Source organism: Cetorhinus maximus, chromosome 3 (assembly GCF_964194155.1).
Source record: "Cetorhinus maximus chromosome 3, sCetMax3.hap1.1, whole genome shotgun sequence".
NCBI classification, from domain to species: domain Eukaryota; kingdom Metazoa; phylum Chordata; class Chondrichthyes; order Lamniformes; family Cetorhinidae; genus Cetorhinus; species Cetorhinus maximus.
In genome coordinates, this window is record NC_135881.1 from 9,786,660 (window position 1) to 9,804,076 (window position 17,417).

At 40.1% G+C, this 17,417-nt stretch overlaps 1 protein-coding gene across 3 annotated transcripts in view; it reads left to right on the forward strand.

Annotated features, from left to right (window-relative positions):
* Positions 1-17,417, forward strand: part of arhgap39 (Rho GTPase activating protein 39) — a 519,668-nt gene that overhangs the window by 6,158 nt on the left and 496,093 nt on the right. For 2 of the 3 annotated variants that reach the window (XM_078536320.1, XM_078536324.1), the window contains exon 1: positions 12,677-14,083. The exons of the other annotated variant lie outside the window; for it this stretch is intronic. The gene's annotated coding sequence lies outside the window, so the exon portion shown is untranslated. Of the gene's footprint in view, positions 1-12,676; positions 14,084-17,417 lie in introns of those variants that run through there. 3 annotated transcript variants of the gene reach the window in all.

The window sequence follows — 17,417 nt, forward strand, 5'->3', positions numbered from 1 at the left end:
TCATGAGTTGATTCAAGGTGGTTGAGGATCTTTTTTCGTTAACATTATTAGAATTCTTTAGACATGTCTGGTGAAGTATGGACTATAACATCATGTAAAAGGAAATTGGACAAATCAAGAATCAGTATTTAAAAAGGAAAAATATACAGGAATGAAGGATATGGAAATGACATTGGCGTAAATTGTTCCTGTTAAGGAGCTGAATATTTTATGATCCAACTTACTTGAAAAGTATTAAAAGAAGTTTCTACACTAAACGTTGCTGGTCAGGTTTAAATATCGCGAGTGTTTTGTGGTAGGAATTCCAGAGCTTAGAGTCCAGACAGCTGAAGGCACAGCCACCAATGCTGAAGCCCCATTAATATCGGGGAAATGGGAGCGGTGAGGATTATAAGAGCGTAGATATAACAGGGTTGTGGGGCTGGAGGAGATTACGGAGATAGGGAGGAACAATGCCATGGAAGGATTTGAAAATAAGGGTGAGGATTTTTAAATTGAATTGCTGCTTAATTGGGAGCCAGTGTGGGTCAGCGAGCAGAAGAATTAAGGGGGAATGGGATTTGGTGTGTTAGAACACAGGCAGCAGAGTTTTAGGTGACTTCAAGTTTATGGAAGAATGTGGGAAGCCAGCCAGAAATGCCTTGGAATAGCCCAGTCTAGAAGTAATAAAGCCATGGATGAGGGTTTTAGCAGCAGATGAACTGAGGCAGGGGCAGAGTCTGGTGATGTTAACCAACTATGCTTCTCAGTTTCCACTGAGGGCATTTTTGTACTGGTTTCATGTGTGTAGTAGTTAACCTCCCTGAAATAGGAACCGTGTGATGGGGAGAGTCTAGTCATTTGGATTACAAGACAGTCTGCCTGGTAATGTTGGGGAGACATCAGGTCAATAAAATCGTTCTGTTTTGAAACCTTTTTCTTTAAGTAGTTTATTGAGGCAAGATGTGGATTTCAAATTGCTACCATTTCTTTTAATTATGGTACATAGTTCTTTTAATTGAACATGGCATGACAAAGATCACTCTACTTAAAAACCCTTGGAGTCTAATGCTAGGCTGCTACTGGAAACTGGGTATCTAATTAAATGTCCCACTGTATAGATTAAGGTAATACATGTCTGAACTTTTGTCATTACTTTAATATCTTTGAAATATTACTGTTAGAACATCCTATAAGGTGCTAACTCCTCTTCTCCCAGCTGGCTTTGTAATTTGTGTAACAGTAACTCACTAATTAGAATGCATAAGATTAAATTGCTAATTAAAAGTTCCTTCTCTTTTTAATAAAAAAAATGACCAAAGTGGCTTTCAGCTACCTTGACTACAGCCGGTTGTTAATTCCCATATTTTCTTTTTGCTTTTTGTATCTCCCATCCAATTTTAGTCTACAAATTGCAAGGACTTTTTAAACAAATAGAAGGGAGTTTATTTTGTCCTGCTGTTCTCCTAAGAATGTCTGCCTCTGTTTTTTGTTTTGTCAAGGTGACCGGAATAACGTGCTATGGTCTGTATTCTTCCTACCTTTTTTGTCATGTACAGCTGACTGAGCAATGTGTTAACAGTAATCCTTTGAACAAGGAGTCTGGTGTCGCATGCAAAATACACATAGCCTTTTATTAAATTTTCAGGAGTTCAAATATTGACATCTTAGCTAGACAGTTGTGTGTATTTCACGAATGCCACTGCAGAATATCCCGTGGGGTTCAACACCAGGGATACAGCAACAAATTTGGAAAATTGATGTAGGAAATTGGAAGACATTTTCCTATTTCTTTGAGGGTTGTATCCAAACAAGCTGTTGCTTGCATGCCAAATGAACTGAATTTAGAGGTTTGATGTTTTGTCAACATGGTCAACTGTTGGCTTCAGATTCAGTGACTGAAGTTGAGAGAATTGTGGATTTACTAATCTGTCTGTGAATAGCGCATTGAATATTTGAATACTCTCCGAAATCTGATGGTGTCACCAGTCATGTAATTGACGTATGCATTGACCTGGGAGTGATGCGGATGTACATCAATTCCTCTGACAATTATTGATTTGAATAAAACAATTTAGCTCAGGCTCTAGATTACTATTAAAATCTTGATGTATACAAAGGTGATCAAACGGATGTCCTTGGCCTGCCTCGGCAGCTCCGTTCTTCCACACGTTCCTCCTGTACTGGTCTTATCCTTGTAGATTTTCTTTGAAGAAATTGAAAAGCCTGACCGAAGGGTCAGGTATAAGATGCTGAAGTTGAAAAGGTAGGAGCGAAGGTGAGCTAACTTGAGGAATAGTGGCTAGGTGACATCAAAGTTGTAGTTTAAAGCCTGCTGGAGGAAGGGTAGTAAGGAACTGTATGGTTTTGAAAACCTGGGGGAGTGAGACTGTGAAGGCATAGCAAGCCTAGATTACATCACATTGGAGGAAGAGTATATAGAAAGATGCATGTGCAGTTTAGATTGAACAAGAGGAGAGTTCAACAGAATATCATACATCAATAAAACAGTGCTCAGGAAGGTTGCAGCAAATAGAGGCTGAATGCTAGAGATGAGAGTGAGGTCAACAAAAGTTTTTTTTGTGTGTCCTGTCTATCAATTGCAATTGATACCGGAAGAGCCTGCTCGAGTAGAGCAGCAGTATTCAAGTCTTGTATGGACGGTGCAGCCAGCACCTTTCTTTGCACCTTTTCTATAAATCCCAACAGCTTTCGACACTCTCCTATACTTCAAATTTTTTTGAAGCCCTGTGCCTATTTTTCAAAACTACAATGAGTAACACAAAAGGATCCTTTGCTGCAGGCAATTTTGCAGCACCTCATCTAAGTGCTTTCTTTATCTGTGAGCTAAGCCAAGAACATAACATAAGGAACAGGAGTAGACCATTCGGCCCCTCAAGCCTGCTCCACCATTCAATTAGATTATGGCTGATCTTGTGTTTCGATTTCCACATTCCCATCCGACAACCTTTGATTTCCTTGCCTAACAAGAATCATCTACCTCTGCCTTTAAAAATATTCAATGACCCCACCTCCACCACCTTCTGAGGCAGAGAATTCCAAAGTCGCACAACCTTTAGAGAAAAAAATTCTCCTCATCTCTGTCCTAAAAGGGCAAAATTTTATAACATTGCCCCCTAGTTCTGGACTCACCCATAAGAGGAAACATCCTTTCAACGTCCACCTTGTCAAGGACGGTTAGGATCTTGTATACATACCTCAATCAAATCACTCCTCACTCTTCTAAACTCTAGTTTAGAAGCCCAGTTTTTCCAAGCCCAGTCTGTCCAACCTTTTCTCATAAGACAACCCACTCATTCCAGGTATCAATCTAATAAATCTCCTTTGAACTGCCTCCAATGCATTTACATCCTTCCTTAAATAAGGAGACCAAAACTGCCCACAGTATTCGAGGTGCAGTCTCACCAATGCTCTGTAGAATTGAAGCATGACATCTTTACTTTGATGTTCAATCCCTCTTGTAATAAAGGATAGCATTCTATTAGCCTTCTTAATTACTTGCTGTACCTGCATACTAACTTTTTGTGACTCGTACTAGAACACCGAGATCCCTCTGCATCTCAGAATTATGCAGCTGTTTTCCATTTAAGTAATACTGTGCTTTTTTGTTGTTCCTGCCAAAATGAACAACTTCATTGTTAAACTCCATTTGCCAGATCTCCGCCCACTCACTCAACCTATCCATATCCATCTGCAACCTCCTCATGTCCTCTTCACAACATATTTTCCTACCTATCTTTGTGTCATCTTCAAATTTAGCTACCATGTCTTCACTCCCCTCATCTTCCCCAAGTCATTGATGTAAATTGTAAAAAGTTGAGGCCTCAGTACAGACCCCTGTGGGACTCCACTCAACCCATTTATGCATACTCTCTGCTTTCTGCCAGCCAGCCAATCTTCTATCCATGCTAATATGTTATCCACTACACCATGCGCTTTTCTGTAATAATCTTTGATGTGGCACCTTATCAAATGCCTTCTGGAAATCCAAGTACAGCACGTCTACAGGCTCCCCTTTATCCACTGCGCATGTTCCTCAAAAAACTCCAATAAATTGGTTAAACATGATTTTCCTTTCATAAAACCATGCTGATTCTTCCCAAATCCCATGAGCTCTTCTAAGTGCCCAATTATAACCTCCTTAATGATCGATTCTAATAACTCCCCTTGACAGATGCCAAGCTAACTGGCCTATAGTTTCCTGTTTTCTGCCTCCCTTGAATAGAGGGGGGTTATATTTGCTATTTTTCCAATCTGATGGAACCTTCCCAGAACCTAGAGAATTTTGGAAAATTAACACCAGCGCATCAACTACCTCATTAGCCACCTCTTTTAAGACCCTAGGATGTTGTCCAAAGAGAGCATTTGTAGGCTATATGACCGTGAAGCCATGAAATTCTGATGAGCTTATCCCTTTTCCAGCCAGAGTCAATGAAACCAATTGCACCTTCACAGATTACGCCGCACAAACTGGGAGTCAACCCAGGACTGTTTCTCGTTTATTCACCAAAGCACAGGAAGTCTTCATAATTTTTATTCTGCCGCTGCTGCTTGTAGCTACTCCTGCCAGGAGATCTGCTGTCACGTTACGTCATGTGTGTCATGCTATGACTTGCGCCATCCTCACACATTCACTGTAACTCGCCTCCGACTGCTCTGTGACATCCATCACCCGACTATGCCTAAGTCGACCCCTCTTTGTGCTGCTCTTCACTTTGCCCTCTAGAAGAGGTCTCTGCAGCTTCTCAGCTCTGATTTAAATGGCTGAAATACTGCCAATTTTTTTTCTGGATGTCACTTTTTAAAGTTCTTTTTGCATTTGCAATTTCAAGCACCTCTTCATTTGTCTTATGGTCTGTATATGGAATGTTTAGCATATGTCTTAGCATCCACATTTCAAAGGCCTCTGTTTTCTTCCACGGATCTTTATTTATTGTACAGGTTTCTGAAGCAGAGGGGGAAGTGGAAAGAATGTAGCATCTTATGAGTTTTTATTCAAGATAATGTAAATCTAGATTTCCTTTTTAATACTTGAAATACATGAAAACCAGGAGAAATACCAACATTTAAAGTAGAAATGCAAAATTAGAATTTGAAGGAAAAAATGGGGGGGAAATGATATAACCTAAAAACAGAAAAGTTTGAAAGGAATAATTTGCATTTATATAGTGACTTTCATGGCCTTAAGATGTTCCAAAGCATTTTCTAACCAATGAAGTACTTTTGAAGTGGAATCACTGTTGTAATGTGGGAAATGCATCAATTTGTGCACAGCAAGCTCCCACAAACAGCAATGCCATTATGACATATAATCTGCTTTATTTAAGTTGTTTGAGGGAGCTAGAATTATTGCCAGGGTACTGGGGTGAACTCCTCTGCTCCCTTTGTTTTTAAACAAAAAATTGTCATGGGATCTTTTATATCCACCTGAGAGGGCGATTGGGTCTTTGATTTAATGTCTCATTCAAAAGACGGAACCTTGGACAATGCAGTGCTCCCTCAGTAGTGTACTGAAGTGTCAGCTTGGATTTTGTGCTTCCAACTGAGTATTTTAAAAGGGCTCATTCATATAACTACAGATAACTATCAGCTTTGCATTGTTCAAGACCACAATTAAGGGCAGACAGTGGAGATTTATAGATGATAGGTTATGTTTTACTCATTTCATTGAATTCTTCCAGGAAGATACCCAGCATATATAGATATTGGGAAAGCAACAGGTGTGCTATGTGTCAACCTTCAAGAGCTTTTGAGTGCCATAAGGACAGATTTATGAAATCAAAGCCAAATGCTTAAAAGTCATGACTTAGAACTTTAAATGCCATAAACCCTTTTAATATTTTTACTTATTACTCTAACAGGTACTGCTTTGGTTTCCCTGCACCCTTCCCTTCACCATCTCTTGTTAATGCAGAGATGAAAAACTTCTAAACATCTCTCTCATCTTCAGCCTGTAGTGGACTTCTCTTCCTTCTGAGGTGCTTATAAAGCCCTTCACTTACTTAATAGGTTAAATAACAGACTGTTATCTATTTTTGCTCCTCCACTACTCCATTTTTACTTTCTTCTACAATATTGGTATTTCTCTTGCTTTTTGTCTGCATTGTGATAAAAGCTGGATAGAGACTGAAGAAGAGAACACAGAATAGAAGTTTCTCAGATTGACAAGGTTTAGATGATGATAGCTAAGGGCCAGTGTTGGGACCTCTTGTTCTCCCATGTGTAGAAACGTTTTGGGCGTTGGTGTAGGAAGTGGGGTATCAAAATTTGATGATGGCAAGTTAGGGAGCATATCAAACAAAAGGAGAATGTGATTGACTATAGGTTGAGTCTGCATTTGACCCTGTTCTGCAGCTTCCTGTCACGGATGAGTTAGATGAAGAACCCTCATCACTCGAACTCGAGAAGGTCATAAACTGCTTGGCAAACAGGCAACCTGGCAAGGATGGAATCCCAGCCAAACTGTTCGAGTACAGAGTCGCTAGCTGACAATAGGGGACGATGGCAACACCTTCTGTGGGCTAGTGTGCATTACCAAGATGACCAGTGGCTACAGCAGCTTGCAACAGATGCCAAAGCCAAAAACAACTCTCAGTGACATCTGGTAGCTTCATGTGCGGCACTTGTGGCAGAACCTGCCTCTCCAAGGATTGGCCTCTTCAGCCATCAACAAAGGTGCACATTATGAAGATACCCTATCTGAAATGGATTGTTTGCTGCATGTACACTCTCTTGCGTAGATGGAAGGATGCTAACGAAGGCGACAGTTTAAGATAGTGGGCAGATATTTGACAAAGGCAGTTCAGCATAACAAGAAATAAGAACAAAAAAAGGCGGAAGATTATCAACCTGAAACGTTGACTCTGTTTCTCGCCACAGATGCTGCCTGACCTGAGGTTTTCCAGCTTTTTTTTTGTTACTGCAGATGCTAGAAATCTGGAATATTTTGCTTTTGTATCAGCATAACAGGGACCTCATTGTACTGTACTCAGCTAGCTTGCTTCCCAAGATATATTTTTAAAAATCATATTCCTTGTATCCTTTATTTTAGCAAAACAATGCTGTTATGACCCCAGCTGATATTACTGGACAAGTCAGATTTCAGAGTGAAACCTGGCTTAGTAGATCCTAACTTTTTTTTTAGAAACTGTGGAAGTCAATTACTGAACACATTCACAAGAACCTGCCAGTGCACTTTTAACACACAGAATAAAACATTTATTAAGCAAGAAAAAATGAACTATATTGCACTAGACAAAATGGTTGGAAAGATTTCAATACAGATACCAAAAAATGATTCAAACTCACTATTCCTTTTATCCCAGCAACACTTACAGATACAAAAGCCCCATGAAGATTTACCACTATCTCAACAGCAAGGTTTCTTGCTTGAGTTAGCTCAGTTTCAAACCGTTTTCTTCTGGCGGACTTCTGAGCATTCACTAGATACTTTTCTTCAGCTGGTACCTCTCCCTGAGATACCCAAAAACTACAATCTGAACTCTCTGTTACTTCAACTTCAGAGCAAACACATGAGTTTCCTAAACTCAGTTCCCAAGCAGACTTGCAGGATTTGTTATGAGAGAGATTGGACCATCTGCCTGCACTCTCGGGTATACACAACTAACTGACTGCCCTTCTGTGTTTCCTTGTCTCTCTGGACCCCTGTTGCTAGGCAACAGCACAGTTTTTTAAACTTCATGAAACTGCTAACTCCTTGATAACTCATCTCTTCACTTCGAGCTGTAAAACCTCATTAAAAATGCACATATACAAACAGGGCCCAGGGCACCAAGCTCACAAAAACCTCTAAAAGAAACTAAAACTAGGTTTCACCTTTCTTAAGACCCAAATATCACAGAATCACACAGTGCAAAAGAGGCCAATATAAAATATAAATTAAACTTAAAGCTATACATTATTCCTAACACAGCTTCAGCTTGAATATGTTGATGCCATCTACCTCAATGCTATCAATGGGAAGTTTGCTCCATGCACTAGTTACCCTGTGTAAAGTAGTTAACTTAAACTATCTGCTCAGCTTCCTGCCTGTGAGCCTCAGTCCATACTGTGACTATCTTGGACAATTTTGAGGGTTTAATTTATTTCTACTTGTCCTAAATTCTGAAAATTCAACAAGATCTCCCCGAGCTATAATTTCTTCTGCTCCCCCCCACCCCCCCACCTTGCAGGATTCCCCCATATCAACTTCTTTAGACCTGCTCTGTACATGCTGTAAGGTGAATGGTACACCAAGTTGGGTGGACCATGCAGTGAGTGTTTTGTCCTTTTTGTGCTTCATGCTTCTTGTGTGTCACATTCTCACCATCGTAATTTGATGTTGAAATACATAGCTCGCTTGCTCACATTTCATATTCATGAAACAATGAGTTGCCAATTGAAGTAAGGAAGATGAATCAAATGTGAGCATATGGATAGAAAAGCTACCAATGAAGGAGTAATAAGGGCATATGAAAAAAATAAATCATCGGAATTTAACATGCCCTACAAATAAAAGCAAGATGATGAGCTTAAAATGATGCCTCTGATCACCATCTTGCTTTCTTCCAAAAGTGAGACCTAATACGGAAATTAGTTTTTTTTTACCAAAATAAAATCAGTAAAGTACATTATCAATGAAACTGTTAAAGTTACCAATACACAGTAGATATATGTGTAAATTGTATCCAAAATTAGGACCATGAGTAAGCCACTTCAGCCTGCTCCACTAATCAATTAGATCATGCCTGATTTGTATTGAAGATGTGCTTTATGTAAAAGAACATGATTGTTAATCCACCACCTGGAAACACGAAGTGAACTTTTAAAAGCTGACTTTAAAACACAGGTTAAAGGGACTTGAGCTCACAGCCTAAGATGGCTGACCCCAATTTGCATTGCTGTACATTCATATGACAATTCAGATGTCTGCAAAACCCACCAAAGACAATGACCTTCTGGAAAATGTACAGACCCACATCTCCTGCCCCGTTAGCATGGCATTATGGCAATCACCTGAGATATTCAGCTGAACCATTAAGCCTAGTCATTTGGACGATGGGACCTTGGCTGAAAGAGCTTCCCAGACATGAAATAATCAAATTAACCTTGGAACACAGGCAATGACCTTATTTGGATCCCCTGGACAATTGGAGAGGGAAGGTCGCTGACAAGCCAACCCTTTGTATGTATTAAAAGCATGTTTTCTCTGCAGAACTGGGAACAAATAGCTGAGACGCTGAGATAGAAGACCCAAGTGGGGTCCCTCCTGCCTCCCTCTCTCCAACTCACCTAGCAAGCTTTGATCCCTATTTGCTGACTGTGACCATCCAGGGAGCCCCCTGCTGCAGACAGAGATTTCTTAAGAGTTCAACCCAGCACTACCGTCTCCAGAAGAAGAACCAACTTTGCCACCTACATCTTTAAATCGGAAGCATTGAGATCACTGGAGTAGAGTTGTAAGATCACCAAATTCAACCGGGAGCCAGCTGAGTCAGCAGATTGTATATTCATTTTACATTTTATGGGCTAAATTGGCCAACCTATTCTTCCCCACTCTGTAATCTGTGTGCACGCGCTTGTGTGCGAGCACACGAAAGTCAGTTTAAGTATAATCAAACTAACCCCTTTCTTTGTTAAGTTCAAGAAAACCTGTCCGATTAGTCCTTCTAAGATTACAGCACATAAACAATTAAGTATTTACTAAATTGGCAAGTATATCCTTTTCAAAAATTCTATTGTGGTCAAATGAGGAGAGGAAAAAGAGAGGAGCCATTCGACCCTTCCTCACCTGATCATAACAATATTTTAGTTCCATTTATCTGCCTTGGATCCATTTCCCCCAATACCATTCCCAAACAAAAACCTGTCACTCTATATTGAAATTTACAATTACGCCTCAGCTTTTCAAGTAGAGTGTTCCAGATTTCCACTACCCTTTGAAAAAGTGCTTCCCAACATCACCCCTGAATGATCTAGCTCTTTTTTTTTTAAGGATATGCCCCATTGTCCTGCACTCTCCCAATGTAGTTCCTGTGGGAGGGCTTTGTCTCACTGCAAAGCCCATGCCCTGATTGAGTTCATCGCACTTCCGAGAACTAGGGTATGTGGTCTGTGGTTCAAACTAGTAAAAGGCAAATTCAGGACTGATATAAGGGAGGTTGTCTTCAGATAAAGAGTTGAAATGGATTCCAGATAGGATATTCTGATGTGTGGAAACCCATCACCGTGCCTTTCATTTTCTACATCAAATTACTATAGCATTATATTCTTTCATGGGATGTGGGTGTCGCTGGCAAGGCCACCATTTGTTATCGATGCCTAATTGCCCTTGAACTGAGTGGCTTGTTAGGCCATTTCAGAGGGCAGTTAGAGTCAACCACATTGCTGTGGGCGTGGAGTCACATGTAGACCAGACTGGGTAAGGACGGCAGATTTCCTTCCCTGAAGGGCATTACTGAACCAGATGGGTTTTTACTGTAATTGACAATGGTTTAATGTCACCATTACTGAGATTAGCTTTCAATTCCAGATTAATTGAATTTAAATTCCATCAGCTGCTGTGGTGGGATTTGAATCCATGTCCCCGGAGTTTTTTTGCATCTTCACTCTGCCCCTTTTTGGAGAACAGTGTGAAGATTCACAGACAGCAACTTAACCACTGCTATGGTTGTAACCATCTTTATACCAGTTAATAGGGTTGTTTGTCTTGTAAGGTTGGAGAGTTTTTAACGGCTCCCACAACCCATGCTATGGGGATGGGGTTTGGGGGGGGGGGTGGGGCTGTGCAGTCTGGGACAGAGGGGGGTGGGAACAGCCCACACCCATTGGATGCAAGGGTCCCACCAGATGGCAACCCAGAATTCCAAGTCGTTCTCCAGTCGTTGGAGTTTTCTGGAAGGGTTTCTGTTCTAACTCTGTACCTTTGTGATACAGAGGCAGGAATGTGACCGCTAATCCAAAGGCACTCTTTCCAGATAGGGCCGACAGGGTGAAAATCTTGGAATCATTTAAAGACCAATTTGATGTTGCAGCGAGCATTTCATGGGAGTTAATGGGATACCCCCCTTGTGGCTTCCCTCTTGTGAATTATCAACGTCAATTAGAGAATCAGCAAGGTCCTAGTCTGCAATTTTCAGCTTGCATCTGTATCTTGAAATGTGTAGAATTTTTTAGACCATTCAGAACATGCCAATCCCCATCTATTCAGGAAAGGAGAAACACTAACACGGAGATAGAAGTCCCTTTAGGGACAGGGAATCACCTGAAAATTTATTTTCTTTCCTACAAAAATATCAGAAGCAAGATAAAGAATGAACTTTTTACCCTTTGTGATGCAATTGTTTGGAAAGTGAGCAATGTAAATTAGTTTATGAGAAGGGTTGTTTATCTAGTCAATACAGTGTTCAATGTTTTACAAACGGAATGTAGTACTTTGAAACGTATCCATTGGTCAGTTTGTAAGATTTATTTTCTGATGTATTTTAAATGGTTCCAGAAGCTGTGTTTATTTTAGTTGTGTTTTGTAAGTGAAAATTCCAAGTTAATATAAGGATCAGATTCTGTAGGCACTGCATCCTTATTCACGTTTAAAGGGAAATTACAAATAAAGATCCTGAATTTACAGATTCTTATTTAAACAGTACTTTTGCAACACCAATTATTGCTTCAGAAATATTTGGTCTAAAGTAAGGAAGACTTGATTTTATATAGTGCTTTTCACAACCACCGGACATCTCAAAGCACTTTACAGCCTTTTTTGATGTGTAGTCACGTGGCAGCCAATAGCACACAGCAAGCTCCCACAAACAGCAATGCAGTAAAGGAAGAGAGATGCAAATTGGTTAAATTTCAAGTACATCTTGTGCATTAGAGACTGCTCCACATTCCAGCATCCCCTTTGTAACAGTATAACCTCTGACTCCTGTGAGTGACCCTTTGGGAAATCCACCTGTCTCTGTATCACAACAGTTTAGCTAAAGAATGTATGTCATACTTATATCTGATGGTGCCTACTTCACTAGATCCTTCCTTAAGTACTTTAATGTGTAGCCTACCAGGGCTTTACCACTTAACCATTCTCAGTCTGTCAGTTAATTTCTAATATCCTTAATGTTTTCTCATCCCTCCCTAAACATTTATGGATAAATGTGAAGTGGTGCTTCTTAGGGAAAAAAAAGTTCAACAGAACTGTACCCAAATTGGTATAATTCACAAAGGAGTGGAGAAACGAGGAGATCTTAGGGGCGTGGGTGAAAAATGCCATGAGAAAAAGCTGAGTACAAAAGCCAGTGGATGCAAGAGATTAGTTACACCACAGTTTGCGTAATATGTGCAGTTTTGAGCACTCTATTAGAGACCTTGAAAAGATGCAACATAACTTCAGCAAGAGGAGCATTCAGATGTGAAGCTTACTATATTCTAGAGTAATAAACGAAAGCTAGAATCCAGTAGGAGTGTTCAAAGTTGAAGGATTTGAGAGGATGGATCATGATTTAAAATATGGGTATAAGCTTGAAGTATAAAGTAAGGCACTTTCTTATATAAAAGGATCATGATATGCTCTGAATGGCTGTTCTTGCTGTCAGTCATGTGAAAAACATTACTGTAAGTGACTATTGAAACCGGACCAGTTACAATACAATACACTGCTCTGCTGTGGGGCTGCTTATATAATTCTGAAGCATAGTTGTGATGTTAGCTGTTAGTGTGACTCTGCCCCCTTTTTTTTAATGACGACTGTTTAAATTCTCCCTGTGATAGACACATCCTGAGACTAATGAACTGGAGGTTTCTTCAGTTTGCAGCTGCTGATCCATTTCTGGCTCTTAATCTTTGGGAGAGGTCGAGTTATCAAGCAAAAGCATCAGGAAATGATAGTCTTTTTCTCTATATATCCATTTTGACCTACTGAAGTGAAACATCTGAAGCGTAAGTATTGGGTGCTTGGCCCAGGATTCTTTATATAAAGATAAATCAACCACTCGAGAAAAGATATTGAAAAGTTTGGGGTTGGAACAAGATTGCTTCGGTGTCATCGCTACAGGCTTAGTGGAGCAAAAGGGTCCCGACTGTTGAAAAATATTTCTTTCGTTGACTGGTTTGGGCAACTGAAATGTCACATTGAATCTGCTGAAATTGGAATTGTGACATGCTCATTAGGACAGAGCCAAGGAAACTTAACTGTACATATAACTGTGCTGTGAATTGGGTATGACCGCCTACTGGCTCAATATTGAGCTGGAACCCCAGAGAAGGTGACTTCAAATAGCACCATGGTGCATGAAATTAGTCAGTTTGGCTCTGTTATCATATTTTGTCACCTTGAAGTGGAGGGTTGCAGGTTCAAGCCCCACTCCAGGATCTGTGGAGTGTGTAATCCAAGCTGGCATTTAAGTGCGATACAAAGGGAAGTACTGCTGGAGGTGCTTAGGATTTACTTTGTTTTTATGTTTTGCGTATTAGTTTGGACAGCCCATCTGTCCAGTGGTGAATCAGCAGTACTCTCCTCCTGAGGTGACACTTGTAGTGATTGTGTTTTGGATTAGACTATTGCCACTCAAGTGGTCTGTTCAGAATATTCCTGATGCGGAAGCAGTTGTTGACTGTATGGCTGCAAGTAGTGGACACTACATTATTGCTTAATGGTCTTTGCGAACTTACTGATATTTTTTAATGAATACAAAAAAAAACACCTCCTGACCTCAACCCGCACACAGTACATATTTCCCCTCAAATTTGTGTTATATTCCTTTATCATTCCTATAAGTGCATAATTAGATTCTTTTAAATCCCTGCAGTTTTCCCCACTATTTCAGGTATCAACTACACAGTATAATGATGTATGTTTAAACTGCAAAATCCCGGTTGTGGAACTCAGTTCCTCTAAAGGCTGTGTCATATATAAGTATGCGATGTATGTACTGCATTTTATGGTACTTGATAAGCACACAGGTTTTCAGATTGTGCAGCTCTGTAACCACCTTTTGTGTGAATGTGGGCAGTATGCGTGCCTGCTCCCTGGAAGAGCTCCATGCTATCACCACCCAATAAATGAGATGTGGCATCTCAGCTGTGCACCCTGGTAAAGTATTTTCAATCTGTAAATACTGTAAATGGAAAACTGATTAACAGTTGATGGATTTTTGTTTTTTCAAGATTGCTGTAATCAGTCTCGGGCAGATGTAACAGATTGCAATAGTGTGGCAGCGACTTCAGTCCTGAATATTGCATAGTGATGTGACTGCAGACACAGGTTTTTGTGCTACATCGATTATTTTGAGCCCTGTATTCCTTTTATTTTTAAAAAATAATTATGAAAAAGAAGATGCTTAATTCTTTTTTTCTATATGAGATAGGTCAATGGTAAACAACATTTAGCATAACTGGATCACAGTGCTTAATTGTTTATTTTTGCGTATGCATTTAAGTGAAGATTTTTTTTTGAGGACAGGGTGGAGTTGGAGTGATGGGATGTATAAACGTGGTTTTGGTGTGGAGCCACACTGCTTGCTGTGCAATGTGCAGGGGAGTAGCTCACAGTCCAGGTTTGGGAAACGGCAAGTCGGGTTTTCCCAAACCTTTCCACGAAGATAGAGGGGGAAAATCTGAGGGAAAAGTCATCCCGGGATGATAATACAGACGATCCTTCCCTGGTGCCTGGCTGCTTTTTAATAAGGTTGATGGATGGTGGAAATAGGTACAATCTAGGTCTAAAAAAACAACTGTTTCACTATGAGTGGGAGACAGTGGAACAGAAGTTAAAGTAGCCTTGCAAATGGAGGTAAAAAATAACTGCAATTTTTTTGTCTTGTGGCATTTAAATTTAATCATGACTGTGTTGTGATTTTTTGGATTCCAAACTTCCCCCCGCCAAACCCCTTTCCGTCTGTCCCTCACCTGAATGGAAATCTACGTGCATGTGTTTTTCCATGCTGTCAGGTAGGGTACAGTAAAACTCTCTCTTCACTGTTGCTTCATTGCCCTGCTGTAAACTCTTCTGCACAACAAAGTTGTTGTAAAGATGATAAAAGAGAAGCTGATCTGATCTCTCTGCAGCCTGAGTGTAAAAATGATTAATGTTCATATTTCTCCGAATAATTATTTTCCGTATTTTAAATCCAGTGATTTCTGTGCTCCTCTCGTGAATGATACCCATAAAGAGTAGATCAAATTATGCAATCTTCTGTTGGAACTAGAGAAACAAAAGCAGTATTCATTTTATGTCTATAGGAGGAGTCAGCTTGATGGGCTAACTGTACCTTTTTGATGTTTTACCTACTTTTCCGTAACTCCAACAATGGAACTGGATCGTAGAGAGCCTGCGTGGACTCTGCTGGCTGAATGGGTTCCTGTGTTGTAACCATTCTATAAGTCTACGATATCTGTTATTTCATCTAAGAACTCAATCAAGTTAGTCAAACACAATTTGCCTTTAACAAATTTGTGCTGGTTTTCATTCATCAACCCATATTTTTGTTCTAAGTGCCAGTTACTTTTGGCCTGGATTATTGTGTCTCAAAGTTTTCCACCATTGATGTCAGCCTGTTACAAGAGTGTAACATTTGCAGTCCTCCAGTACCCTCGCACCATTCCCATATCTAAGGAGGATTGGAAGAATTTGGCCAGAGCCTTCACAATTTCCACCCTTAGTTCCCTCAGCAACCGAGGATGCATTCTACTTTTCTACTGAGTGCTGCCAATCTTTTAAGTACCTACTCTCTATCTATTTTTAAACTATCCAGTTTCTCTACCACCTCCTCCTTTCCTGTGACACTGACAGCATCTTCTTTAGTGAAGATAGATGCATAGTATTTAGTTAGTACCTCAGTAATGTCCTCTACCCCTACAAGAACATCTTTTTTTAATCCCTAATTGGCCCCACCTTTGACCACCCTTTTACTATTTGTGTTTATAAAATATCTTTGGGTTCCCTTCTGCCTTACCCACAAATTGATTCTCTCTCTACTTTCTCTCTCTCTTTGATTCTCATTTCCTTTTTAATTTCTCCTCTATAAATTTTTTATATATTTAGTGTGGTTCTCTACTGAATTATGAACCTGGCATTTATCATTAGATTCCTTTTTCTATCTCATTTTAGTCTCTATACCTTTGGTCATCCAAGGAACTCTCTCTTTGGATGTCCATCCTTTCCCCTTCATGAGAACGTGTCCAGTCTTTACCCAAACTAACTCCTCTTCCAAGGCACCCCCACCCCCACCAACAGTTTTACCTCCTTAACTTTGACTCAAATCCACCTGGGCCAGACCCTTTTTTAAACTCACTGAAATTAGCCCCCTTCTAGTTGAGCATTTTCATGTGATTGTACCTTGTCCTTTTCCTTAACCCTTAATGATATTGTGATTGTTGCTTCCCAAATGTTCTACCATAGAAACACACTCCATTTGTCCCTAGAATTTCTTTCTTCTGATCAAGAAACTTCTGTTGTACACATTTTGGAAACTCCTCCTTCTTTGTCCTCAGCAGTGCTATTTTCCTAGTTTACATTAGGCTAATTAAAGTCTCCCGTTATCATTGCTCAATTTCTTGCATAATTTTAGCAAATTTTCTCCCCTATCTTCCCAACTCTATGGGCCGAAGGGCCTCTTCTGCACTGTGATTCTGTGATTATTTGGTGGCCTATTGTGCACACCCAGCAGTGCCATAGCTCCTCTATTGTTCTTGAATTCTAACCTGAAATTCTTCCTTTTAATCCTCAACTATATCATCCTTAAATGTTGCAAAGCTATCTTTAATCAGCATTACCATCCCTCCTTTTCTATCCTTCCCCATCTTTGTTGAATACTTAGTAGCCAGAAATTCCCCCCTCCTTGTTCGAGCCAGTTCTCCATTACTGCTACTATAATCCCATGTGGTTGCTTGGACCTGCAGCTCACCAACCTTATTTACACACATGCACTCCAAATTCATTTTAGTCTCCCTCTCATTTGCCCTATCTGATCCCTCCCATTTCTGAACTTTTCTTTACTCTTCTATGTAGATTTGTGCCGTTTTCCACACTAAGCCCCAGTGCTTTGATTTTAATTAGCACTCTGGCAGAAAGGAAAGAGACGTAAATGCTGAATTTGCATTTTAATGGATCCTTGTTTCTGAGTGCAACTGCAGTTATTTAAAAGATTTATCTAACCTCGTTGTGCAGCTTTAAAGCCTGGGAGTAGGAGATGTGGGTTGAACCTAAATGAGGATGAAATAAAAAGACACACTTGAATTTCTTTAGTGCTTTTTGTGCTTTTTATGATCTCAGGGTGTCCAAAACATTTTACAGTTGATTAAGTTCTCTGTGAAGTGTAGTCGCTGTTGTAATGCAGGAAATTCAGCAGTCAACTGATGCACAACAAGCTCCCACAAACAACCTTCAGACTTGACTACGCCAATGTGCTCCTGGCTGGTCTCCCATT